Source organism: Falco punctatus (assembly GCF_963210335.1).
Source record: "Falco punctatus genome assembly, chromosome: 4".
NCBI lineage: Eukaryota > Metazoa > Chordata > Aves > Falconiformes > Falconidae > Falco > Falco punctatus.
Window position 1 is genome coordinate 42,356,855 of NC_137583.1, and position 22,906 is coordinate 42,379,760.

Consider the following 22,906-nt stretch of genomic DNA (forward strand, 5'->3'; position numbering starts at 1 on the left):
CTAATCTCTGGCAAGCAGATGCTGCAGGGAGTGCAGTAAGCTACCGTACCATCTAGCTGGGTGAAAGCAGCATCCTCAGCAGGCATGAAGAACAACAGCTGCTCTGCAGTGCCCAAGACTGGACCGGTTTCTTGTTTGGGGAAAACGCGCCTCCACAGATACCCTTACAGATGTATCGGCAGTAGGAGGGGAAGAGGTTGTGATAATTAGCTGAAACAAGCTCTTCTGGGCTGATAACCTCACCCACGTTGCTAAACAGAGAGCTTAAATATTTACTGAAATACCAAGGTTATCTTCTGCTCTCATGCTAATACTCTCCAGAGCAGGGGAATAACTAATCACAGCCACAGCAATCAGTCAGCTTTTCCTTGACACATGATTATTTTAATTATTTTGTAGTTCACTCCACGCTCTTGTTAGCCGCAGTGATGTTTATTGTGGGAGGCTTTTCTGCCTGAGGTGGTACAAGGGGTTTAATTTCAGGCAGGAGCTTACCAGGTTGGGTGTTTGGCCCGGACTCCAAATTTCAAGTTTCTGTGAAGCCCTGGTTGGCTTTATCAGTCCCGTTCCTCTTCTAGAGACATCTACCGCATATGACAGTTGTGATGAGGATACTGATTGTACTGGAGTTGACTGATGAATGCTATTGGACAAAAACAGCTTCCGTTTGTTAGTGATTTGAAATAAACTGCCTGATTTAAAAGCAAAAGCTTTATCTGACTTGGCCAGCATGCTGCACTTTATCTCCTCTCCAGCAAAACTTCTAAACCTCACTCCAGCTGGGCAGTTCATGACCTGAAGATAATATATATGAAGGCGTTGTTAAGGCAGATGGCTGGTGAAGGGGCTGCGTGCCTTGTGGCTGCTGTGGCTCTCATTCAGGCTCTGGGAAAGCTCGGGCTTTGCCATGCTGTGTTCAACACGTGCTGATGTAGCTCCGCTGGCACAACGGTGTTTGCTGCCAGCTGGGACTCCCAAACACCCTCCTGGTGTGATGGGCAAACGCTCAACACCCATTTAGCAGGTCAGCATTGGCTTAGACCTCACGCGTACTAAGAAGCACTTACTGAGTTATTAGTTAGCGAGAAGCTTGCAAGGGCTCTCCCAGGCTTCAGGCAGCTGAGAGCTTGCTCTCCAATGCATGCTCTTCTGCCCAGGTGCACCTGGATAGAGCCAACATTGACCTCTTTCATTTTAGTATTTGCAGGTACTTACGCGTATCTTCTTCTTAATAGATTCTCACATCTGGATTGCCAAAAATTTGCACCTTGCCCCTCTCAAGCTCTGCAAATAGTATAAAAAGTGATGCTGTAGAGTTTTTTTGTCTCTCCTGTCAATCTACCTGTTCCTTGTGAAAGCTACAAGAAATATTTTTATTATTGCAGGCAAACTCTCTGGGAATGTGCAATTGATTATTCATACCTCGTGGTGCTGCTGCAGAGATTTATGTGGCTGTGGCTGACTTTGATTCCCTGATAGCCTGTCTTATGCTTCTGTCCCCTAATGCAGCTGATAGCATTAAGTCACGCAGTTAATCAAGCAAAAGAAATTGCTTCTCTTTATCCAGAGACCTGATGACTTTATCTGACAGGGAGGGTCTCTAACAGAATGAGGCAAGGAGAAGTAGATGAGATAAGAAACATCCCTGGGATTCAATATGCAGTGGAGTAGGAGCCCTTTTAAAGGCTGCAAGTCTGGAGTAGAAAAATTTACTTGAATAATCTACTGACAAAACCAGCCCTCTGGCTGGCACTTTATTATTGCATTTTTCTGTATTAAGAAGCCAAAGATTAAGAATAAATTAAGTCCAGGTAATGACAGACAAAATTGTATGCTCAGCTCATCGGCAGGCTGGTCGCGTGCTTAAGTACAGCAAGGAGCACTGCACAGAGGAGGCAGCTGACACAGACAGGCGCACAGTCCCGTATTATCTATGCGTGCATGGGCTTCCACATATTATTTCCATCAGTGATAATGAGAAATTAAACCATAATTCACTAATGCATGAGAAGAAAGGTCTTCACAGGGCTGGGTACACCCAGGTAATGGTTATCCTGATAAAATTTACTTAATTACAGGAGGCTCAGGAGGGAGCATAATTCCTCCTCCTTTTCTTGCTACCCCATTATAACAATGGTCTGTGCAAACCCACTTTGACTGTTGCATCATTCCTACTGAAATAAACCAAAACCATTTAAAAGTATCATCCTAGGACTTGCTTCAAGTGGATGCTATAGTGCTGCGTGGCTTCTAGTGATGTTGGATTTAATTTGCACCCTCCTCATTACCTACCTGCCCTGCTACGTGGGGCTATTCTCTCTGATACGTGGTATTGCTGCATTACTGGAGAATGGCAGCAGGTAGAACAGGCATGCTCTCTCCGAGGCGGCAATGGCTTTTCTTACCCTTACCCTTTGAGAGGTGGTCCATTAAGAAGCCTTACATGGTGGCATGCAAAACTGTGCCGTATGAGACAGGCTCCAGCCCGACCTCTGCTGTGCTCTCATGAATTTATAACAACTCCGCTACAGCAAAATTGTTCTAAGGTTTCGCTGGCGAGGCTGCCATAGGAATCTCTCCCACCGGGAGCAGAAGTGCTGCACAGGAGCTCACCTCCTGCGCTGGCGCTGTTTGAAGTTTGGCTGTCATGCAAAGGTCTGTTGGTTTTGCTCTCAGAGTTACAGCTGAATAAAAAAGGCAAGGAATAAGGTATTCTCAACAGACGGCGGTGTTATTTGGAGCAGTAAGTCCCCCAGGGAAGCAGAGAAACAGAAACCATGTTCCTTTTATGCATGCTGCACCACAGAAGGTATAAAAATGTACAAGTGTTTTATGTGCCCAGGTTCATCTTTTGCCTTAGACTTCGGTAAACAGTAAAGTTAGTACTAAAAGTTAATGAAGATTGTGTGAAGTAAGGGGCTGCAGGCTAAACATCGACTAAGATATTGACAAACGAGAGTTTTATGGGAAACTGCATCTTTCTCTCTGTTTAGACAAGATCTTACTTGCAATCAGCTAGTAAAGCCATTGTATACCAGCCTAGAGTAAGCAGCAGAGCAATTGTAAAAGAAGCCAGCGTTTTAGGGGTCATCTACTTAGTTTTAATTAATTGTATAACTCCCTTGTGTTGAGGAAAAACAAGCTTTTACTTTTTGAAAAGAATATAACCTGCTAGACAAAAGAAGTGCAGAAAATGTTTGATTGTTGGTAGGATGCTAGTGAAATTATTAGGTTTTAATGTCTGGAGCCTTGAACTGCAAGTTGTAGAGTTGTCTGCTGAAGAGGTGGGAAGAAGAGCCAGGAATGCGTTCAGCAGCACAGGGTCACACTGGCACACGCTGGGTCTCCAGCTTTGCTGTGCGTGTGAATGTCTCTGATGGCAAAGCTGATAGGGGCCACGAGAAATCCCCAAATTTAGAGTCGGAGGGGTCCTTGGTCGCATCCTTGCCTTAGTCCTGGCCAGGATGGTTTAGAGCATCTCAGCAAGTTGCTGTTAGGTTGTCAAACACTTCTTAAAGCAAAAAGAAGTGAGTCTGACTCTATCATCATGTGTGACACTGACAGCAGCTGGAGCTGCCCAGTGCTGTGGGTGTGATGCACGATGTTACACCAGCATCCTGGAATTTACTGCCCATGTTTTGTCATGTTAGAAGCCAACCAAAGATGAGCTGGCACCATGTGAAACAGTGTCTTGGCCAGGTAATCTATTTAGCACGTACTTAAGCTGTTGTGGGATCTTTCTTGGTCTGGGCTGAACACCATACTCTGACTCTACACCAGGTCCAGTTCATTTAGCAAGAAATTGAGCATCCGCACTCTGTAGCATGTCATGTCCTCCTCGAAGGACTACCAGGGCCATCATCTGCATTATTTGACAACCTGCATTCCGTTTTGTTGCATTTGTTTTCTAAGAAATTTCTTTTGTTTTGCTCAAGATAAGTCCACGCTAAAAAGAATTGATTTGGAGCTCTGTGAACTGGAGTGCTACTTGCATCCCTTGATGTTTCAGGCTCATCTCTCTCACCTGCTGTAATTACTACATTACAGGGTGTAATAATGGTTAATGTTAAGATTAATAAAAAAAACCCAACCAAACACAAAAGGACGTTGCAGCAGGCTTTGGCTAGAAATGTGACAGGTCCTTATGAACAAGTTCCCTGTGAATTTGTCAATGCTGACTTTCTTCTTTCTTCTTGCAGTTTCTCACTCTGTGTTCCCAGTGGCTTTTCATCCCCTGGCAATGAACCCAGGCACAGGCAACCCAGCTAGCCGCTGTGTCCCCCCGTCCCTCCCCACGCCATTCCCTCAGGCAGGCTGGGAATCACCTTGATGCTGGGATTGTTACTGTTTTCCTGGCGGCTGGGGGCCTTCTGTACCCTTTTGTTGCCAGTTCTGTTCAGCCGCTGAACTGGTAAGATTCAGGTATTTGTGCTGTTACATTTTTTTGGACTCCTCTCTTGCTCCTGGGCTGTTCCTCATGTTTTTGGACTGTATTCAACACTCAAGGTGAGTGTCGTCTTTGCCCTGAATGCAGTGGTTTGAGATGTTCTGTGGGCTCTGCTCATTCCTGCCCTGTTGGACTCATCAAAGACTTTAGTTTCCTGGTATGAGTCCAATACTGTCAACCACAAGTGCTCTGACCATGGAGAACATGGAAGCGGCTGTAAGAATAACTGACTCTATGCTGTGACCACGACCCACTGCGTCACCCCACTCTTGCTGGTTTTCTGCAGCCAAAAAGTCACCCGGCAGAAGTTTGGTGTTTATGTAAAGCACACCCCGCCATCCCAGCATGACCTCTGCGTAATGGAGGTCATAATTTCTGTGGTATTTGCCATAAACACTGCCACAAGGTTGTATATAAGACATCTGTATAGTCACATTATATAATTGTTGCATAAAGAAAGCAGTCTTTGTCAATGCTGTAGAAAAAAATTAATTTATTCCCAAAAATAGAAGTGTGACACCTCATCACACACTGACTGGGTCTTGTTCAGGGTGTATTACATTGACTTCCAATGTGGTGCGTATTAAGTCATAACCTATTTTTGGCCTTAGAGGAGTTTTGCAAACAGAAGAGCATGTTGCACCATATCCATTTGGTAAATATTTTACTTGTAACATAAACCACGTTGTAATCAATTGTTAGGGATTTCCTTCAGAGAACATGACTTGATCATCAGCTTGCTAAGGACTGTCCCCCCAGTTTGTGGGGATTTAGGAGTAGTTTGAGGAAACTTTCAAAAGTTGTTTTGACATCTAGGTAATTATTTATTTTATTAATGATAATTTAATCTGATCTACTGAAGATAAATACGCTATGATAAGTGATAATAACTTATCCTATATAACATCACAAATACATCTACTGGCTATTTGGTGACCAACTGGGCTATCTGTCCTCTGTCCAGGGAAAGCCACCACATAACTTCTTTCTCCTGAATCTTCTCTCCAGTGCTCTCCATCCATTTAATCTATTAATGTAACAACAGTGAAGTTCAGTCTAATCTTCTACAATGGCTACTCATACTCGCAGAGCTTTTACTGATAGCATTGTCATGTTGGTTATAGTATCTTTCTATCTCTAAAGAGTATTTTACAGCATTTCTTGTATTACGTAGTGTACTCCAACTCTATAAGACAGATATGATTAAGCCTGTGTGCTAGGCCATTTTTCTGCTGTGGATCGCATGTAACAAGCATGTGGTAAACTGCTAAACCAGCACGAGTCACAAGCAAAATCTAATTTAAGAGAAGAAGGGATAAAGGATGAACGTTTGCAGTACAGCTGCAACAGAGAGGAGGGGACCTCGCCAGGTCAGCTCCTTGTTCTGTGAGCAAAGCAATGCCTGTTCACCCTGCCAAGCTTGGAGGCTATCTCTTTAAGGAAGGATGCTTTTTCCAAAGTAGTCATCTCTTTTTCTCTGCCTGTGCCTGTCATTCCAGTCAAACCATTCCTGCTCCTGAGCTCTGTTCCTGGCTTGCTGTTATTGCACTGCTGCTGGGTGGCAGTGGCCCTCCAGGTTAGGAGTAAGGAGAGAGTCTGTAACATTGTAACATTGCTTTTCTGTAACATATACAGGTGCCAGGTACAGAACAGAAATTTTCAAAGGGTTTTCACCAAAACACCAGCCTTGGGACTCTCCTCAGCTCTGATAGTTCTCCTTGTTGAAGGCTGGGTTGCTTGAGGATGGTTGCATGGGCGTTGATGTAGAGAAAAGCATCAGGATGAGCGAAGAATTAGTAATAAATTGTTCCAGGAGTGGCAAAATTAGTGAACCCTGTTGCTTCTGGATTAATTTATTTATCTATCCTTGCAGTATTCCTTAGTTAGAAATTAATGTTTCTTCGACCCTTCCACACAATACCTCTAAGCCCTCTCTATCCCCTCATGTACACTTCCGTATCTTCTCTCTCCCCCTGTGCCCAGCTATGCAACTTTTTATATCCATTACCTATATGTATATTATATTCTCTAGGTGAACAGGTCTCATACTGCATTGCTACTGCCTTCCGAAGTGGGGGTGCTTGTCCGAGTCCTTCCTGGCCAGAGGTGGTTCACAAAGCAGGTATGATTTTAACATTTCTGACACCACTATGTCTTCATTAATTTGAGTTGAAATTGGCCAGCAGGCTTAAAATTTATCAGAGTGGACAAACAGGCAGGCAGCCCAAGCACATTGACTTCACTGTCTTGGGAAATAAGGCTAAAAATAATCGTATATTTATTTCTGGAAGAATTAAATTAGGTTTGATCTACCAATCTCTTTAACTAATAAGGCTAATGGAAATGAGATTACACTGGCTGATTTATTATTCTTGGTGGTTATTAATTATTTGACTTCTCTTTTGAGTAATTAAAAAAGAGTTTTTCCTGCTTTGACTGCACTAGATGTCATTAATCTGAAGTTTCTAAAATATATTCTTAACCTGCAGCCCCCAAGAAAATGCTAGTTTTTCTTATAACTGTTAATTCGCAATGTAAGACCATGAAGCTAATCGTACAGAGACTTCTTTGAAGCTTTCCACATTTCTCTGAGCGTGTAAGTCCTACTTATGCCTTGGCTGATTATTTGCATTTTGGTTCTGCCTTCCTCCAGTTCTATCCTTTACAGACCTGGAGTCCCCAGCAGAATCAGTCATGGCTAATTTTAAGCACATAGGTATAAAACGAAACCCAGATTTATTTATTTTTTTTAACTACAAATTTCAGTTTCCCTAAAAGAGCCCTTAAAAGGGAGGCATAGGTAGCTGTGGCAGTTTTAGGTGGTAGCCCAGCTTCTTGCTCCAAGCAAGTGTTGTGGAGGCAGTGTTCTGCCACGAAGAGCCAGCGGAGCCAGCAAGCTGCTGTGGGTTACTGCTGACATAAGTGCAGTCCGACAGCAGCAGGATGATGGCTTTTAAAAATAGGACTTCTTGCCATTTTGTATTCTTGTCAGTGTGTCACAGATGTCGCAAGGTTGGATTTGTTTTTCCTACCATTTTTGTCTTCCATTTATTGCCTTCATCAAAAGAATAAATTAATTTTGTTGGTGTGGGATTTCATCCTTGCAGTGACAGGAAAAGAAGGAATAAAGCCACTTGGCTTGTTGGCGGTGCCCGTGGCTCCCTCAGGGCAGCAGATTTGCATTCATGCTGCGGTATTTGCAATGTGAATTATGGGGCTGAGGCTGCGCTCTGCAGAGCGCGGTGCTGAGTTTCTAATGCTCCTGTTATGAGGCATTTGACCTTTCAAAGGATAGAAGCGCCAGCTGCCCGCAGCGCTGCAGGAGTGGATGCAGGACTTGTGGCTTCCCACCCTTCCCTTTATGGAGCGCCGGCATCCCGAGCTCAGGCTGCCGAGGTCCTTTTGCCTGTGGGTACCAGCGCAGCAACAAGGAAAAGTGGTGTGTTTAATGGCTCGTAAAGATTATTTTGACAAAAATACAAAGCCAAAGAAATCCCCTTCCCACGAAACCTGGCCACGCTGTGACGCAACATAAGCAGCAAACAGGGAGTGCACGTCAGAGGGCTCTGGCCAGCCTGTGGGAACGCTGCGGTGAAATCAAGCCAGCCCCACCGGTTTCAGTAGAAGTCAAGGCTGTGCTTGCATTAGGAGTGATGCTCATTGCCCGTAGGACACATACAGTGAGGGGCTCGTTGCCAGTGATTTGGGCTCCATCCATTGGGCTGGCTGCATCCCCTAATGTCCCGTTAGCAGGAGCAGTGGGCAGGATGGGTGCTGGGGGCAACACCTTCCTCGCCCAGGTCACTGAGAGCAGGTGGGATCCCCCATGTCTCCTCCCCAAGTCAAACCTTATTCAGCTGCAGAATTGGAATAGTAAAAACCTTAATCTTTGGGCCAAACCACCATCTGAGCCCAAAGTGGGCATTTTATTGCTTGTAGTAAACAATAAACTTGTTCCCATGGCTTTGTAAAAATTGATTTCATCTTTCCAGAAGTCATCTTGCAGAACTTCTGCATAATGCTTGCAATCGGTCTTGGACGAGATAACATTTATTGTCCTGTAATAAATCCTGTGGAGACTCTTCTAAGGCTGGCAGCAGGAGTGTCCCGTTCTGAGCAAGCACCTGCAGGTGCCATTTCCATGGCGATTTACCTTTGGACTTAGAAAATCCTCAAAAAAGGAGCAACTGCCCACTTCAGAAATGGGAAGTGCAGCTTAGGAATATTCTTTTTTGGTTCATGAAAGCAAAAAAAACCCCAAAGGCAGGTTTCCAGGGAAAAAAATACCTCTCCTGACTTCACCAGCTGAGAGGGCAATATATTTTGAAGCAATCAAATGCACTCAGACCCAACACCATCCTCTAATTACTAATGCCAGGATGCGGCTGATGTTAATCAGCACTGTTGAAGTATGTGATAGAGAATCCAGGAAATACAGAAATGTCAGCAATTTGACCTCCCAGCAGAAAGTTTTGTGGAAAAACATGTTCTCAATTATATTTATACTTTCCAGACAAATAAACAACATTCTTCAAAGGTAATCTAACAAGCAGGTCTGTAGCAAAGAAGATCAAATGGTAATTACTCTACATGCTGTCAGGCTGCCAAGATTAATAGGTTTTTCTAAGGAAAACTGAAAAGTCAATGTAAAAGAAGGAACAGGATAAGTTTTAACAGAGAAAAACAAATAAGGTTTTCTCACATGTCCATAATTTTATACTATTTTTTCCCCAAGGGTTTGCAGAGCCAGGTGTTCTGCCAGCATCTGAATAGCTGGTAAATGCAGGGGAGCATGATGATGCTCGCTGCGGTCCAGTGCAGCACCAGGAGGGGGTCATGCTTGCGCAGTGGTGTTGGTGGGGGATGGGCTAGCAGGTGTAAACCTGACCTTGTGCCGTGTGGAAACTCTTTGAAAGTTCAGGGTTTGGAAAATTCCCACTTTGTTTTAAATTAAAAGAAAAGCTAATTATATCTTGGTAATAATTTTGCCAAGATGATGATACGTTTTTAAAAGGCTGCCTTTTTTCTGGAATGGGAGTGTTGAAAGTGTCAAGTGTGATACAAGAAGCCTTGTTGTTAATAAAACTGTTCTTACTGGAAAAAAACCCACCCCTTTGTTTTAATACTTTGACCAGTTCTAGGCAGCATACCAGAATTATGGCACTGACTTAAAAATTCCCAAATGTAGAAATAAAATCTGTGCTCTGAGCTTAATACCCAGTTGCTGCCCTGATATGAGACATTTTCAAGGTTATCTTTGCAGTCACAGGTGGGACGGAATACTTCTCCCAGTGCTGAGACATGGCAGTGATATTGAATATTGTGTAGTATGCGATACAGTCCTGGGAGCTGACATTTTCGGTTCTATCTGTGTTTTTGGTTGAATTTACAAATAAGTTGGGAGTTGTACTCTGCACTCATTTGGATTTATATACCATATGCTTATGAATAATCAATATCGTCCAAATGACTTCCTAATAATAAAACCACACGTAACTGTCGGTTCTAAGTCCCAATGTTACACTATAAACTAACTGGGACATTCACTATTGGTTTAAATAAAAATCACATTTTCACAAACCAAGCTACAATCAATGAGAATTATTGATTTTCAACACTTTTAAAATGGGGCCAATGAAACGGTGTGTGTATTACCTGATCTACTCCTTCAGCAGCAAAAAGCACTGACATCTCTCAAACAGAACTGTTGTTTTTTAAAAAACAGTGAGATAAGAATGTAACCCTGCAAATTTAGTGTTTTGCAAAGACTGGTTTCTTGAATAAGGGCATTGTAAAACCGATCAAAGAGAAGAATGCTGCTAGGAGGATGATGTTGCATAAGGTGCCGGAGATAAAGATTTTACTGTTTTTAATGTTCTCATAAAATTTTACTGAAACAGAAGATATTTTTTTTTTTCTTTAAATCTCCTTTTGTTATGAATATGCTTTGCACAGAGATAATAGCTACCTTTGCCTAATCCTCACGGTCTGATTTGAATGTAGAGTTGGTATCTCTCTGCAGTTTCTTTGAACCTGGGGGAAGAATATCAGAGTTTTATTCCAGCAGAGCGGATGAGTATTCAAGTTCCTCCAGACGTCAGAGACCTCTAATAATTGTAGCCCCTGACTGAAATAAATTGAAAAATTTATTTATCTGCTTTAATTTTTAAGTATCTTCCAGTATCAGGACCCAGAAACTGAACCACTTTTCAAAGAAATTTGAATCTTTCAAACTCAATTTTTAATTTTTTTTTCAAATGCAGGGTTTTGTTTTTTGGCTTGTTGGTTTTTTTTTGTTTGTTTGGGTTTTTTTGCATGTATAAGCACCTTTTGAAGTGAATGGGAATTCTGTGAAAGTTTCTTTTTTCAAGGCTGATTCCTACAATAACACGTTCTTCTGTGACCAAGAACTTAATGTGTTGGCTTCAGGGGGTTATAGAGCCCAGCAAGCTGGTGGTGTGAGGATGCACCTTACAGGAGTTTTATCACATTATGGATGTCAGGGTTTTAGTCCTTGTATTGAACAAATATTTTGATTATCTTAAACTGAATGGCAACAAGGTCCAGTTCTTCAGCAAAACTGATGGTCCACAGACAATTCTGCCTTTTGTTCTGCTGCTCCGTGTGAAGGTCGTGCTCCCAGCCTTTCGCTTGAGCAATCATAAGCTTTTTCTGAACTGTAAGAATTATCTTTAAAAAAATACAGTTACTTCAGAGTCTTCTACAGAGCCATCCTTGAACCTGAGTACCACCTGCAATGAATGGCTGATGCAGATCCCTGTCTTGAAACTGAGTCAAAGAAATTAAGTCATTGTAACAGAGAATGTTTATTTTTTCCTGTGAGTCACCGAAGATAATATAAATATTAGTCTCCAGCCTGCAGATATGTCATTCCCTTTACGAAGGTAGCAGCTGTCTTCAGGTTAATGAAGTGAGTGATAGGAACCAAACAGGCTCCTGAAGAGGCATTTGCAGGATTCTGCAAAGATTTGGGCTGGAACCGGGTACCCCCAAAATGAGCCGTGCAAGCAGGTCTTGGCAGCGGTGGGCTTGATGTCATTGCCCGTGCTGCTGCTTCCCTTGGGCACTCAGACCCCTGTTCAGGAAAATAAGTGTTTATTTAAGTCCAGTCTAATTGGCAAACCCCTGATGTCTGTATTTAGCTTTAAGGATATGTTTAAAAGGCATTCATTTTAATGGGGCTGAAATATGTGCTTATATTTAAATGTACTTATAAATTCTTTCTGAAACAGGGAAACCTTACTGTTTTAAAGCTTTTTTCCAGTAAGCTCAAGGCCACTTTATTGCAGCGTTGCAGAAACAGTCACATTTATGCTTGGAAACATGGGCTTCCTTTGCTTCCATTGCTGCACAATCCTTAGTTGAAAATTGTGTTTGTGGGTCACTGGATGAGCACTTAATTTTAGCCTTGACCAAATCTTGCTGATTACATAGTAACTTGTAATTTATTAATTAAAAGCATTGGGGCCCTTCATATTTTGATTAACTTAATAGCTTTCACAGCAAGAACTGAATTCAACCAGAGACATCATTACAACTTTTAATATAATGATCTGGAGGGCTATTGAGTGCATCCCTTGAAACGCTTTTACTTATTAGGCAGCTGACCTGCGTGAGTAACTACCTGGCAGCTGAACATAAGCCACTGCGGAAAACATCCTGCCACTGATTTTGTGGAATTATCTTAAATCTAGTCGTGATGGAAGCTCTGTTGGCTTTAACTAGATATGTTTTCAGTGAGAGAAGAGGTAAAGGACAAGGGGCTTTGACCTCCAAGAAACCCGTGAACAAAGTGACAGGCAGTGAGATATAAACCTCAGGACTGAAGCCAAGATGCAGTTTGATTACAGATGCGCTGAGTGATTTGGAAAGATAAACTTTGCGTGACCCTAGGCAGAGGGCTGTGGCTGAATACTCAGTTTTTCAAGTGAAGCCACTGGAGCGTTCAGTACTTCAAACAAGAAGTTGTCTTTTTAGGGCTAAAATGCAAATTTCTATCCCTTGTGTGAAGTCTGAAGAGACAGGTGAGTTGTCTGCACCTCCTTTTTGGAGGCACCTGGGTGTATAATTAAGAAGTACGCCGTGACTGATGTATTATTGCTGATTATGGCAGTGAGAGAGAATTGTGTTTGGGTACTTTTAAACCTTTCAGAAAGGGTTTCCCTTGCTGAAACAGCTTGCTGTGGCTGCACCTGAACTGGGGTAAATATTTGGGCAGCTGTAGCCGAAAGCCCACGGTTAGCGCACCGGGCAGGGTCAGCTGAAGAAAACTCCAAAGAACAGTAGCGGGAAAAGCCATGAATAATGTCACGTTTTCCTTCTGCATCTCCGTGTCTCCTTTCCATTCACCATCCACCTTCTTTGGAGAAATGTGAGTCCATGTTCTGGGAATGCTGCAAGTGCAGTACAGTCTCTTATAATTGTTTTACCTTAAAAAGTAGAAAGAATAGGGAAGCAGGTTACAGGTGTTCATTGCTTTCATATTTTGACTTCTTGTATGTTTCTTTAGAGTAAGTGATGATATTTTTTGTTTTTCCTTTGTAAAAACCTGGGAATTTTGTCTCATCTCAGATTAACCCTTCCCAGCACAATTTATCTTTGTGGTTCCCAACACTGTTACATTGTATTATGTTAAAAATAGCTTTAGAAAAAAAGACATCAAATCAATTTTGATATGGTATTTCTGTTTGTAAGTGAGCTTTTGTGTGGATAATAGCCCGAAAGTGCACCCATGTAATTTTTACTCAAATTTTTGAATGTCTGAAATCCAACTGGAATTTTAAGAATTTTAAGAAGCTTGGTTTTATAAGATTTGGACGGCAGCAAAACTTTTTTTCCCAAAAATACAGGTACTAAGGTTTCAGCATACCTAGAAGTGTTGTTAAAAACTGATCCAAACAGTCCTATGTATTGTATTTACCTCTGGAACCTGAGGAAAATGTTTTTTTACACCCTCTGGAAAGACAACACATGCTTTGTTTTTTCCCAAACAGGTCACGTACCTTCACTCGATTGTACGCTTGCTGTGAACTCAAGCTGTGCCCGAGTATTTTTTCACAGCAAACTCGCACCTGGATTGCTTCGTGTGAATTAAAGACTTTAGAGTTTGGCTGATTTTGAAGGTTCAGACTTACGATATTGATCCCTCCTGTGCAGTGAGGCAGAAATGTGGTTTCCAGTCTCTGGGGCCACTGGGCGATATTCAGAATATCCCTGCATGGAAGAGCTGCTGTTCCCTGAAATAGGAAGACTTCATTTTCAGCTCTTCAGTTCTTATTTCACACAGGTGTAATTGCACTGGTGTCAAGGTAATTGCTTCTGACTTGTCCCAAGGTGCTTGAGAATCCAGCCTTTCAGTTTTGTTAGAGCAGACAGAGAAAATCTAATGCTGGATACCTTTGCTGTACCGCTGCTTTTAATGTTGGATGATGGAAGGTGTCCTCTGTTGGGGATTCAGCAGGTGAGTAGGGACTCCAGAGCAGAAGGCAGAATATCTCTGAGTCACTTGTGTCTGTTTTTGTCTCCTAACCAGTGGCATGGTAAGCCAGCCCTGGGTGTTTGCCTGCTTGCTGGACTGATGGAAAGGTATGCCTGTGTTGTGGTCATGGCTGTGGCTGCCTCATGGTCATCCCATGACTGGGATGAGACATAGCTCTGCTGGGCTCACCAGACACTTCGACATGTCCAAGAAAGGCATGCGTGAGGGTAGAGAGCCTGCACTAACTGTTATGATATTGAATCATACTGGAAGGGAGCTACTTTAGGGTAGGTGCACTGTAAGCTCAGCAGTGAGTACATTATAACAGTACTGTGAGCTCTCCTTGCTGTCCTGGATTTGCTTGACTATAGTTTCTATCAGCTTTGAATGTGTCAGCTGAGTTGCTCTTGTTTCCCCCCTCCTCCCCCCCTAATCTTTTTCAGACAGTGAAAGAGATTTCCCGTGTGGCTGGGGTAAACACCAAGCTGTAGGTAGCAATGGTTTATAATCCTTTCAAGAACATTGGCACCAGTATTTAAAATATCTGTAAGTTATGTCAAGAGCCTTGTTTTGGAATCGGAGACAATCCCTACACAGTGCTTAAGCAGATTACACACCCCGTGTACTGATGTTGCTGTTGCAGCTCTTCTATTTTCAGTTAAGAAGGTCCCTGAGGTTGTATGTATGGGTTTTCCTCGCTTATCAGTTTCAGGAGAAAGTATGACCTGTTATTCTTTTGCTTGCATTGATCAAAGGGTCTTTTACAGAGGTGTGATTCCAGATCATGTATGCGGAGTTTCATCAAGGCTGCTGCTCTGCCGGCCCACGTAAAGGTAACTACTTAACGTATCCGCTTATGTTCCACCACCTCAGAGATAATGCAATAATAAAAATAACCAATGCAAATAACCAAAGATGGTTATGGCTTTTCCCTTGTTTCAGGATATGACACGCTTTAGGTGATATTTGTGCATGTCTACAAGGGATGAACGCAGTGAGCTACCACCATCTGCTTTTGCAGATGAGCTCTAGGGCTTATATGTGTGTTTGTGGTTAATGCTGATGTTTCTGCTAAGTCCCAGCAACTTTCTAATAAATATTTCCTTATCGGTATTAAAATTACTTTTATAGACTAAAGTATGAACACAGATGTAATTTTTATGTTAAAATTCTTAAGGTCACTGGGATCTTCAAGAAGAAGAGAAGTCAGCTCCAAAGTCACTGCTGAAAATTATGTCCTGGGAACAAGTGCTGGAAGCTGGTCACTGCCCGGGCTGTTGCAGGGGATATACAGTAGGAAGTCCTTTAAAGCACAAACACTTTACCTGTGAAATTAATGATCTGGTTTAAACTAGAAATTAATTCCTATGTATCGGTTGTTCCTATGCATTGGTTCCCTATTTAACTGCAAAGTTTTGCTTGCTTCTGTTCAGTCTGCAATTGATTTGTCTGTCTTCATAGAGAGGATTATGCCAGGAACCTGCAGCTTCTGGTGTCAGGATGGTAATCCATGGAGGACAAGGTCTCTTAGGTACTCAGAATGTGTTCCAAAAATGTCCTTAAAATCTAATGTCTTTCTCCCTTAGGAGCTTTAGGAATCACCTGTTGTGAACAGGAATAAGGTACGCAAGTGTGAACCTGTTTCACCAGCAACTGTTGCAGTATTTGCAATGCATAAGTCACAATAAGAAAACATTATTGAGCATTTGGGAGAGGTGAACATTTTTTCAATAATTTTCCTTAATGACTGTGCCCTTTTCTGACTAATGCTCTCTGGATTTTAATGAAATAGCATGGGTTTGCTATAGGCGCTTTTCCTAGGCAGTAAACAAAAGAGCATTGATGGTAACAAATTACCAGTGTGTTGACCTCAGAGGAGAATCTCTGCAAACAGGAGGTAGGACATGGGCTGCTACTCTGCACTGTCAGATCACTGCAGGAGCAGATATGCAGATGACGATATCTCAGAAAGCATTAGAAAACAGGAGGCAGAGGTATCCTAGAGGATTAAGAACAATTGTCATAGCTATATCAGGGCATACAACATAGCTGTGAGTCTCAAGAGAGTCCAGCCTGCCTGTTGTAAATGTGCAACAGTCAGGAAGATGATAGGTAGTGTATGAACCAGACCTTGCAATATGTCCCTGTAGATGTTAATGACAAATCAATCCAAATCTCTTGGGCTTCAGGACATTTTTTCTTTTGCCTCATTTCCAGTGGAAAAGGTAATTCTCATGTAAAAGCATGTGTTCTAAAATTTTAATTGTTAAGTAAGTCCTGATAGGAAACATTTACTTGCAGTATTTTTCTTTGTTAATAAGGTGTCCTGCCCAGTCAAGCCTGTGATTCTGCGGCTTAGGGCACTGGTATCTCAACACGCTATGCGAGACAGATCCATTCCCAAGGGATCTTTCACCTGAAAAACAAAACAGTAGAGCAGAAAAAGAAAAATTACTTTCCCAAGGTCATGAAGGTCTGCAGTAAAGCCAGGAGTGGAGTTCAGATGTCTTAATTCATGGCATAGCTTCCAGCCACAGGACATAACAACCTCCGGTAGCATTTACAAGTGCGGGTCTTTTAATCTCTCAGATGTACAGAGTTTAATTTTTTGGGAACTTTTCTTGTAGCTGGGGCGTGGGAAGACCTGGAATGTTGTGAGCAGTTGGTAAGAGCAGCTAAAGCACGTAGATGGGCTCAGATTATTGTGGCTGCTCTCTTCTTCTGGAAGCCAATGGAAAGATGCTGCAAACATTTGCATATTGAGACAAGATACATGGTATCAGCTGTGCTCTTCTAGCCGTAAGATGGAAGTTAGAAGATGGTAAGTTTTCCTTCTGTAGGAGCACAAGACCTCACCGAGAATGCCACTGACGTTTTGAGCTCTGCAGGAGGTAAAGTATATGGCGGTGTGTAAAGGCGTTCTGGGCCGGGAGGCGTTCTGGGACTGTTTTGTGAACAAAGGGCATGATGAGGCCCTTCTGCAAGAGGGACAAGCAAACTAACAGAGTAAATCCCACTGATCAATTCAGATAGAATCTAGACATAGATCTGGGGACACTGCATGTTGTTTTCATAAGGCACAAAGTGGCCAATTCCAGAGAGGGAGTCAAGAAGTGAAGAGACTGAGAACCCGGAACCGATGCTGGGAGGCATGTTGTGGCCGTTGAAACGAATGTGTGAATGAGCTGAAAGTGCAAGGCCAGTAAAGTAAAGCCAGTAAAGCCAAACAGAGGTTAATCCCTTGGGAAGAGTGTAGCAACATGAGGGGAGGAAATATCTCTTCACTGATTCTCACAAATGTGTCCATGTTGTTATAAATTTATACCAGCACATCTTTCCTGTGAAAGGAAAACCAGGCTCTGTGGAAATAAGACTACAGTTGTTATGTGTATGACAGTGGTGCTGGGAGGTCCTGATTCCTGCTGAGCCTACACCATTGCCAGATGTGGGCATGGAGGGGGCTGGGAAGGATTTCATGCCACATGCTTGGCAAGGTCTCCATGGGCTCAAAGAAAAGAAGTAGCTGCTTGTGAAAGGACAGGAATGGCAATTCATAGTACCCAATTTTGGCTAAGTTTTGGCCAAAGCAGGTGCTTGAATAAGTCTAACGTATCTTTGCTAGGGACCTCTGCAGCCCCTGCAAATAACTATTTATCTTTCTGGGTGGTAAATCCATTTGTTTTCATGCCATTTTTTCTGTTATTGTGCCAATTGTTGATGCTCTAGTAAGGATGGGAGCACCGGGCAGGGAATGCTGTTAACGGTTTAAAGATTTTAAAACCAGAGTCCTGTCTTGTCTGATCTGAATAATAGACCACAAGTTCCAGCCAGTGTTTCCTACGTGAAGTCTAAAAATCTGTGGCTGAGCACCGTGCTTGGCAATTTAGAGACTCAATTGCTGATAAACCCACAGTACCCATGAGTGGTCTGCCTGGTGTTCAGTTGCACAAAGGTCAGATTCTATTTTCAGTGTGGATGTGGCTGACAACTTTTTATACATGGCATCTAGTTTTAGTTTTCTTTTTTGCTCCATTTTCTAGTCTCAGAGATCCCTCTCTAGGCTGGTGATTATAGCTCATGAACAAGGTGCCTTCCTTTGAATATCTTGCTAGACTGAACTCTTTCAGTTTCTCATAAGAATAATGGATCAAAGAAACTAAGGAGTGTATGTATAATTAGCTGTGAGATGACTAAACAGTAGGAGTTACAGCACGTCAGGAGTTACTAGTACTGGCCCCAGCAAGAAGGAACAAAAGTGAGTGGGCCACATTGCTTGCACCATGTTCCTTTTTTTAAAATTGTATTATTTGTCTGTACTGGGGAAACTCAACTGTTCACCTTACTTCAGTTCTCGTAACTCAGCTGGTGCACTGGTTGCAAATGGATGATGTTTCTGTCCTACTACAGTGAGCACTGGCATTGTACAAGGAATCTCTGAGGGATGTGTATAAGAGGTGAAGAAATATAGGCAGGTGGGAGTATAAAACGTGTTGAAATGTTTGCATTGTGTGTGTCATATTTATTTGACACAGAACCGTACCAGGGACACCATCCATGTCAGCAGCAATAATTAGTAATCCCTTGTAATTCAACAGAAAGGGGGAGAGAGCTGTGACAACAAAATGGATTCTGGCCCAACCACCCCACGCAACTGATGTTTTTTTGTTTGAGGATATTTTCAATTTAACCTTTAGGTGAATCTCTTTTCTGTACACAGTTATGTACGTTTTCTTTGTTGTCTGGATTCCTCTCATTTACATGTCAATGGTGTATCTTTAAATGTCTGTTGGCCCAATTAACCATTGCTACTCATCTTCCTGCATTTCAGTCACCTCAGGTGCCCATAGCTAGCATCCAAGTACAAGGAGGAATGGGTAAAAGCACTTTAGATAGATCACCAGCAAAGCAGCATGTTGCACAGATAAAGCCAGAGCCCCTAGACCTTTGTGTTTTGAAAATCAGATAAGTCAAAAGAAGACAACGGGACCATATCTGGTAGGGACATTTGTCTGTGTGTGATGGCATCTGGGGAGGCCAAACCAGAAGATGTTTTACTTAGAGCAAGTGCTTCAGGAACAGTTCCCTTCTTGCCTGGAAAGGGGAACTGGAGCCCCTGGGCTCTTTGTGAGCTGAGCCTAGAGCCAGGGGCTGCGGCACGTGCTGGTGGCTCATCCGTGGCAGAGCTGGTGGTGCCAACATCCCTGCTCCATGGGACCAGCAGCAGCTCCTTCACATCTGCAATAAGTAGGTTTGGCTTTGAAATAAGCCGCACTTAGGCAACAATTTTCTCTTCTGTTTGGTGTGGTGGGGAAGCACTTTTCAGCTGCCAGGTCTGCCCCTGCTGAGGCGCCACCTGATGAATAAGCAATGAGCCCTCGCACCCCTGTGTGGGAGTGAGGACTGGAAGGGTTCTAGTTTGATCAGTGAGGCACAGCCTAGATCCTCTTGGCCTTTCAGCCCCTCCTTTGCCCTGCGCTCATGCCAAGGCACGGTAAGTGCTCAAGGGGCTCTGCAAAGGTGGATGGAGTGGGAGGAGGTTGATAGTTACAGCTGTCACTGGCTGCCAGCTAGGATTGCCTTTCTTTCCCCCTCTTCTACATCTATAAAGCAACTTCTGTAAGAGCAATCATGGACTTGGAATTTCATTACTGTCGATACATTTTGTAATAGCTCCTGACACTACTTTCTCAACTGATAATTTAGTTAAGCTCTCTGCTGCACATGCACATGCTTTGGTGTGGAGGCAGTGGAAAATTATTTAATAAAACTTAACGCTGCTTTCATTTCATGGCTGTTATTACTCAATATTAGTCATTGCTGAGAATCATTCCTTGAACAGCTCTGTCTTATCATCTATATGCATTTGGCTATCACCTCTTTGAAATGTAGCAGCATCCTGGGCGGTAAATGAAGGCAGCTTTCATTTTATTCATCTGTGCATCTTGGAAGTGGGTGTGATCTTAACAAACAGAGTTATTGTAATTTCTGTGTCTTCTGTGATAGTTCAGCATAAAAGATGACGTTTTAGTTGAAGTCTCATGGATGAACATCAGGACTAAAAAATTTACAAGTGATTCTGTTAGCCGTGAAGCTTGTTTCTCACCCAAAATATATGTGCTTGATTCAGTCAAAATTTAGAATGTTTTTTTTTTTTCTTTTTTTTTTTCTTCTTTTTTTCTGTTGGGTCAGAAATACCCTCTGCTACCTAATATGTATGAATTTATAAAAGCTGGGAAGAATAGACCCAGATCTTCAAGCTCTGTATACAAGTGTGAATATACAGATACTGACTCTGGTGGTTCTTGTGCCTGTTCATATGAATGAAACTATGTATAAATATTCAAAAGACTTTAAAGACCAATAATGTTTTTATTGTGGCTTGAAAAGTCTGAATCATGTTTGTTTCCTTCTTATATTCATTGCGTAGTGAAGATATGTACTATTGATGTTTTTTTGGTGAAAATGAATGCATTCCTTTTTCTGATGTTCTATTGGAAAGGACATGCCTGTCTTGTGCAGCCATGGTGCTCTCTCAGGGTAGAAAAACATCGTGTTTTGCGTTAGAGTAGAGATCTATGAAAATAACAACCCTCAAACATCAAAATAATTCTAGGGAGATGTTTCGTGATATACCCTGCTTTGCTATGTTTTTTTTTTCCTTATAATCTTCCATTCTGAACGCTACATTTTCCAGTCAGACAAAATCAAATTGCTATATGCTTGATGTTGCTGTGTGTTCCACCCAAAGCGCAGCTGTCAGGCAGCACTACTTGTGTTATTTCTGCTGTGCAGCTTGGATAATTTCTAAGCTGGTTGGAACCTGCTATGGCCCGATCTGTGTGATGGTGCTATCAACTGCATCGTGCGTGGCTTTGACCGACTGGCGCAGGGCTAGGAGTGGTCAGGAGTGCTGGAACGTGTGGAGCATCAGGAATATGCATGTTTGGGTTGAGTGGGTTGGATGGGGCCGTGCCTGCAGTCTGATGGATCGCTATGTTGGTCCTGAAGAAGGAAGTGCCATTCGCAATTCCTTTGTATGGTTTCATATTCAGGTCTTCATGAAGGTGAATTCCATTTGTCCGTGCTGCGTGGGGCTTCCTAAGGACGTGTTTATTGGCAGCGCTCTGCCACTGCAGAAAGCCACCGAGCCTGCCTCTATCGGAGCCTTGCGTTACGCTTTCCCTGCGCTACCGATGTACACGTGGAAACCCTTCTCTTGCTTTCCATTGCGTGGGTGCCTGGAGTAAACTCTTGTGTGGGTGACTGGGGAAGGTGTTGTCTTACCTTACAGGAACTATTGTGCATGAAGGGGAATGTCTTCTGTGTAAATGAGGTGTCTCTGGGTGTTCGGTGGGCTTTCTGAGAAGGTAACAAATGTAACTAAGAATGAGAAGAGATCTTCTCTTGTCATTTCCAAGGTCATTCCCACTCAAACTTTATTTAAACATGAATTATTTTGTAAATGATGAAAGGTCTTCCACAGAAACATCACTGAATTTTCTCTGTCTGACAGAAACTAGTTCTCTCCAGACTTTTTATCCAAGATGTATTGCCATTTCATAAGTCAGGTGGTGAACTTGACGTTGTAAGAAAACCAAATTTCCTGTCACTCAGTTTCAGTTAATTTCTATTTGGAGCAAGATGTGTGGGAAGAAGTAATGTATTTTATTGTCACATTTAAAAAGAAGAGGCAAACTTCTGGGTGCACAAGAGTTTCTCAGGGGACAGCCTAACTGGTAGGATAGCTGTGTCTACCTGCCAAGCTGATTTCTTTCTTTTTTCCCCTTGCAGCTCTTTGGAGAGCTCCAATGCAGTTGTTTTCCTCTAGTGTGCCCAACCCTGGCTTTCACCTTGTAGAGGAATTACAGAGGACTGCATGAAAAGTTTATTTGTGAAAAGGTTGTGATGATTGTTAAATACATAAGGCAAGGCACAGGAGCTACTTACTGAAATTAACCTGATACGGGATGGTAAAAGCCCTGTTGCAGCCAGCTAGTTTTGATTGTGCTGGGACATCACCTCTTGTATTTTATCTCCACCCCCTTTGTGCGTCACAGAGATGAGTTCAATGGAAGTTACTCAATGAAACCTTGAGAAATTAATTTCTGCTCAGACTCAATCAAAGGTTCAGAGGCAGCTTTTGGGTTGTGCTGGTTTCCATGCCCAAGCTCTTGCTTCTCCCTCGTGCTGTGCAGGGCGCTGCATGCCCGTTAGCTGCACACTGGAGATCCTGGCTCCCTGGCAGGCAGCTGGCATAGCTTGTGGTGCTGTGGGATCCCTCGGGATAAGTAGAGATCTATAAATGTATAATGTGATTACTGCAGCATTATTTTAAAGGTCAGCCTCCCATATTTGCACAAGCGTTGATGAGAGTGACTGTCTGCCACAGATGATTTGTGTGGACCAGGATTGTGTCCAGGTATTAATAGTGCTGATTAAATAAGGATGGGGAAAGTATTCTATCTCTGCAAATATTGAACCTCCTATTATGTTTATAATCCTATAATAAAAGGAAAATTTAATAGTAAAAATGGATGCATCTTCAATGTTATAGGTTTGTGGGAGTTTTTAACAGTTTCAGAGCAGAAACCCACCCTCATGGAGTCAGACATCTGTGGCAGTAAGGCCAGCCTGCCTTTTCTGACCAGTGTAGCACAAACACAAATAATGGAAAGATTTAAAATTCAGGCAGTTGAACTGTAACCCAAAGTGAATCAACAGCAAAGGATTTGGTTTCTTCAAATGCCAAAAACATTCACAGTTTCTTTGGGAGGGAGAGAAGGTGGAAGGATCTTCATAGAGGGTTAAAAATTAAAAGGGTTAAAAAGCACCATGTGGGATTTTTGAAGGGGCTGTGCACACTTACCTGCCTCAGAAATATGTATTCAGCAAGGAGTATCAGGGTCAGTTGATTTATACAGGCCCAAAATCCCATTAATGCAGACATTACATATTACAAA

The 22,906-nt window shown here is 42.6% G+C and overlaps 1 long non-coding RNA gene across 5 annotated transcripts in view; it reads left to right on the plus strand.

The window, feature by feature from the left end:
• The window catches only part of LOC308062740, a 67,464-nt gene that overhangs the window by 22,872 nt on the left and 21,686 nt on the right, over positions 1-22,906 (plus strand). For 3 of the 5 annotated variants that reach the window (XR_013927661.1, XR_013927662.1, XR_013927663.1), the window contains exon 1: positions 1-22,906. This exon is cut by the window's left edge and continues 22,872 nt beyond it; it is cut by the window's right edge. This is a non-coding gene — a long non-coding RNA (uncharacterized lncRNA). The other 2 variants (XR_013927664.1, XR_013927665.1) reach the window with 2 other exon arrangements.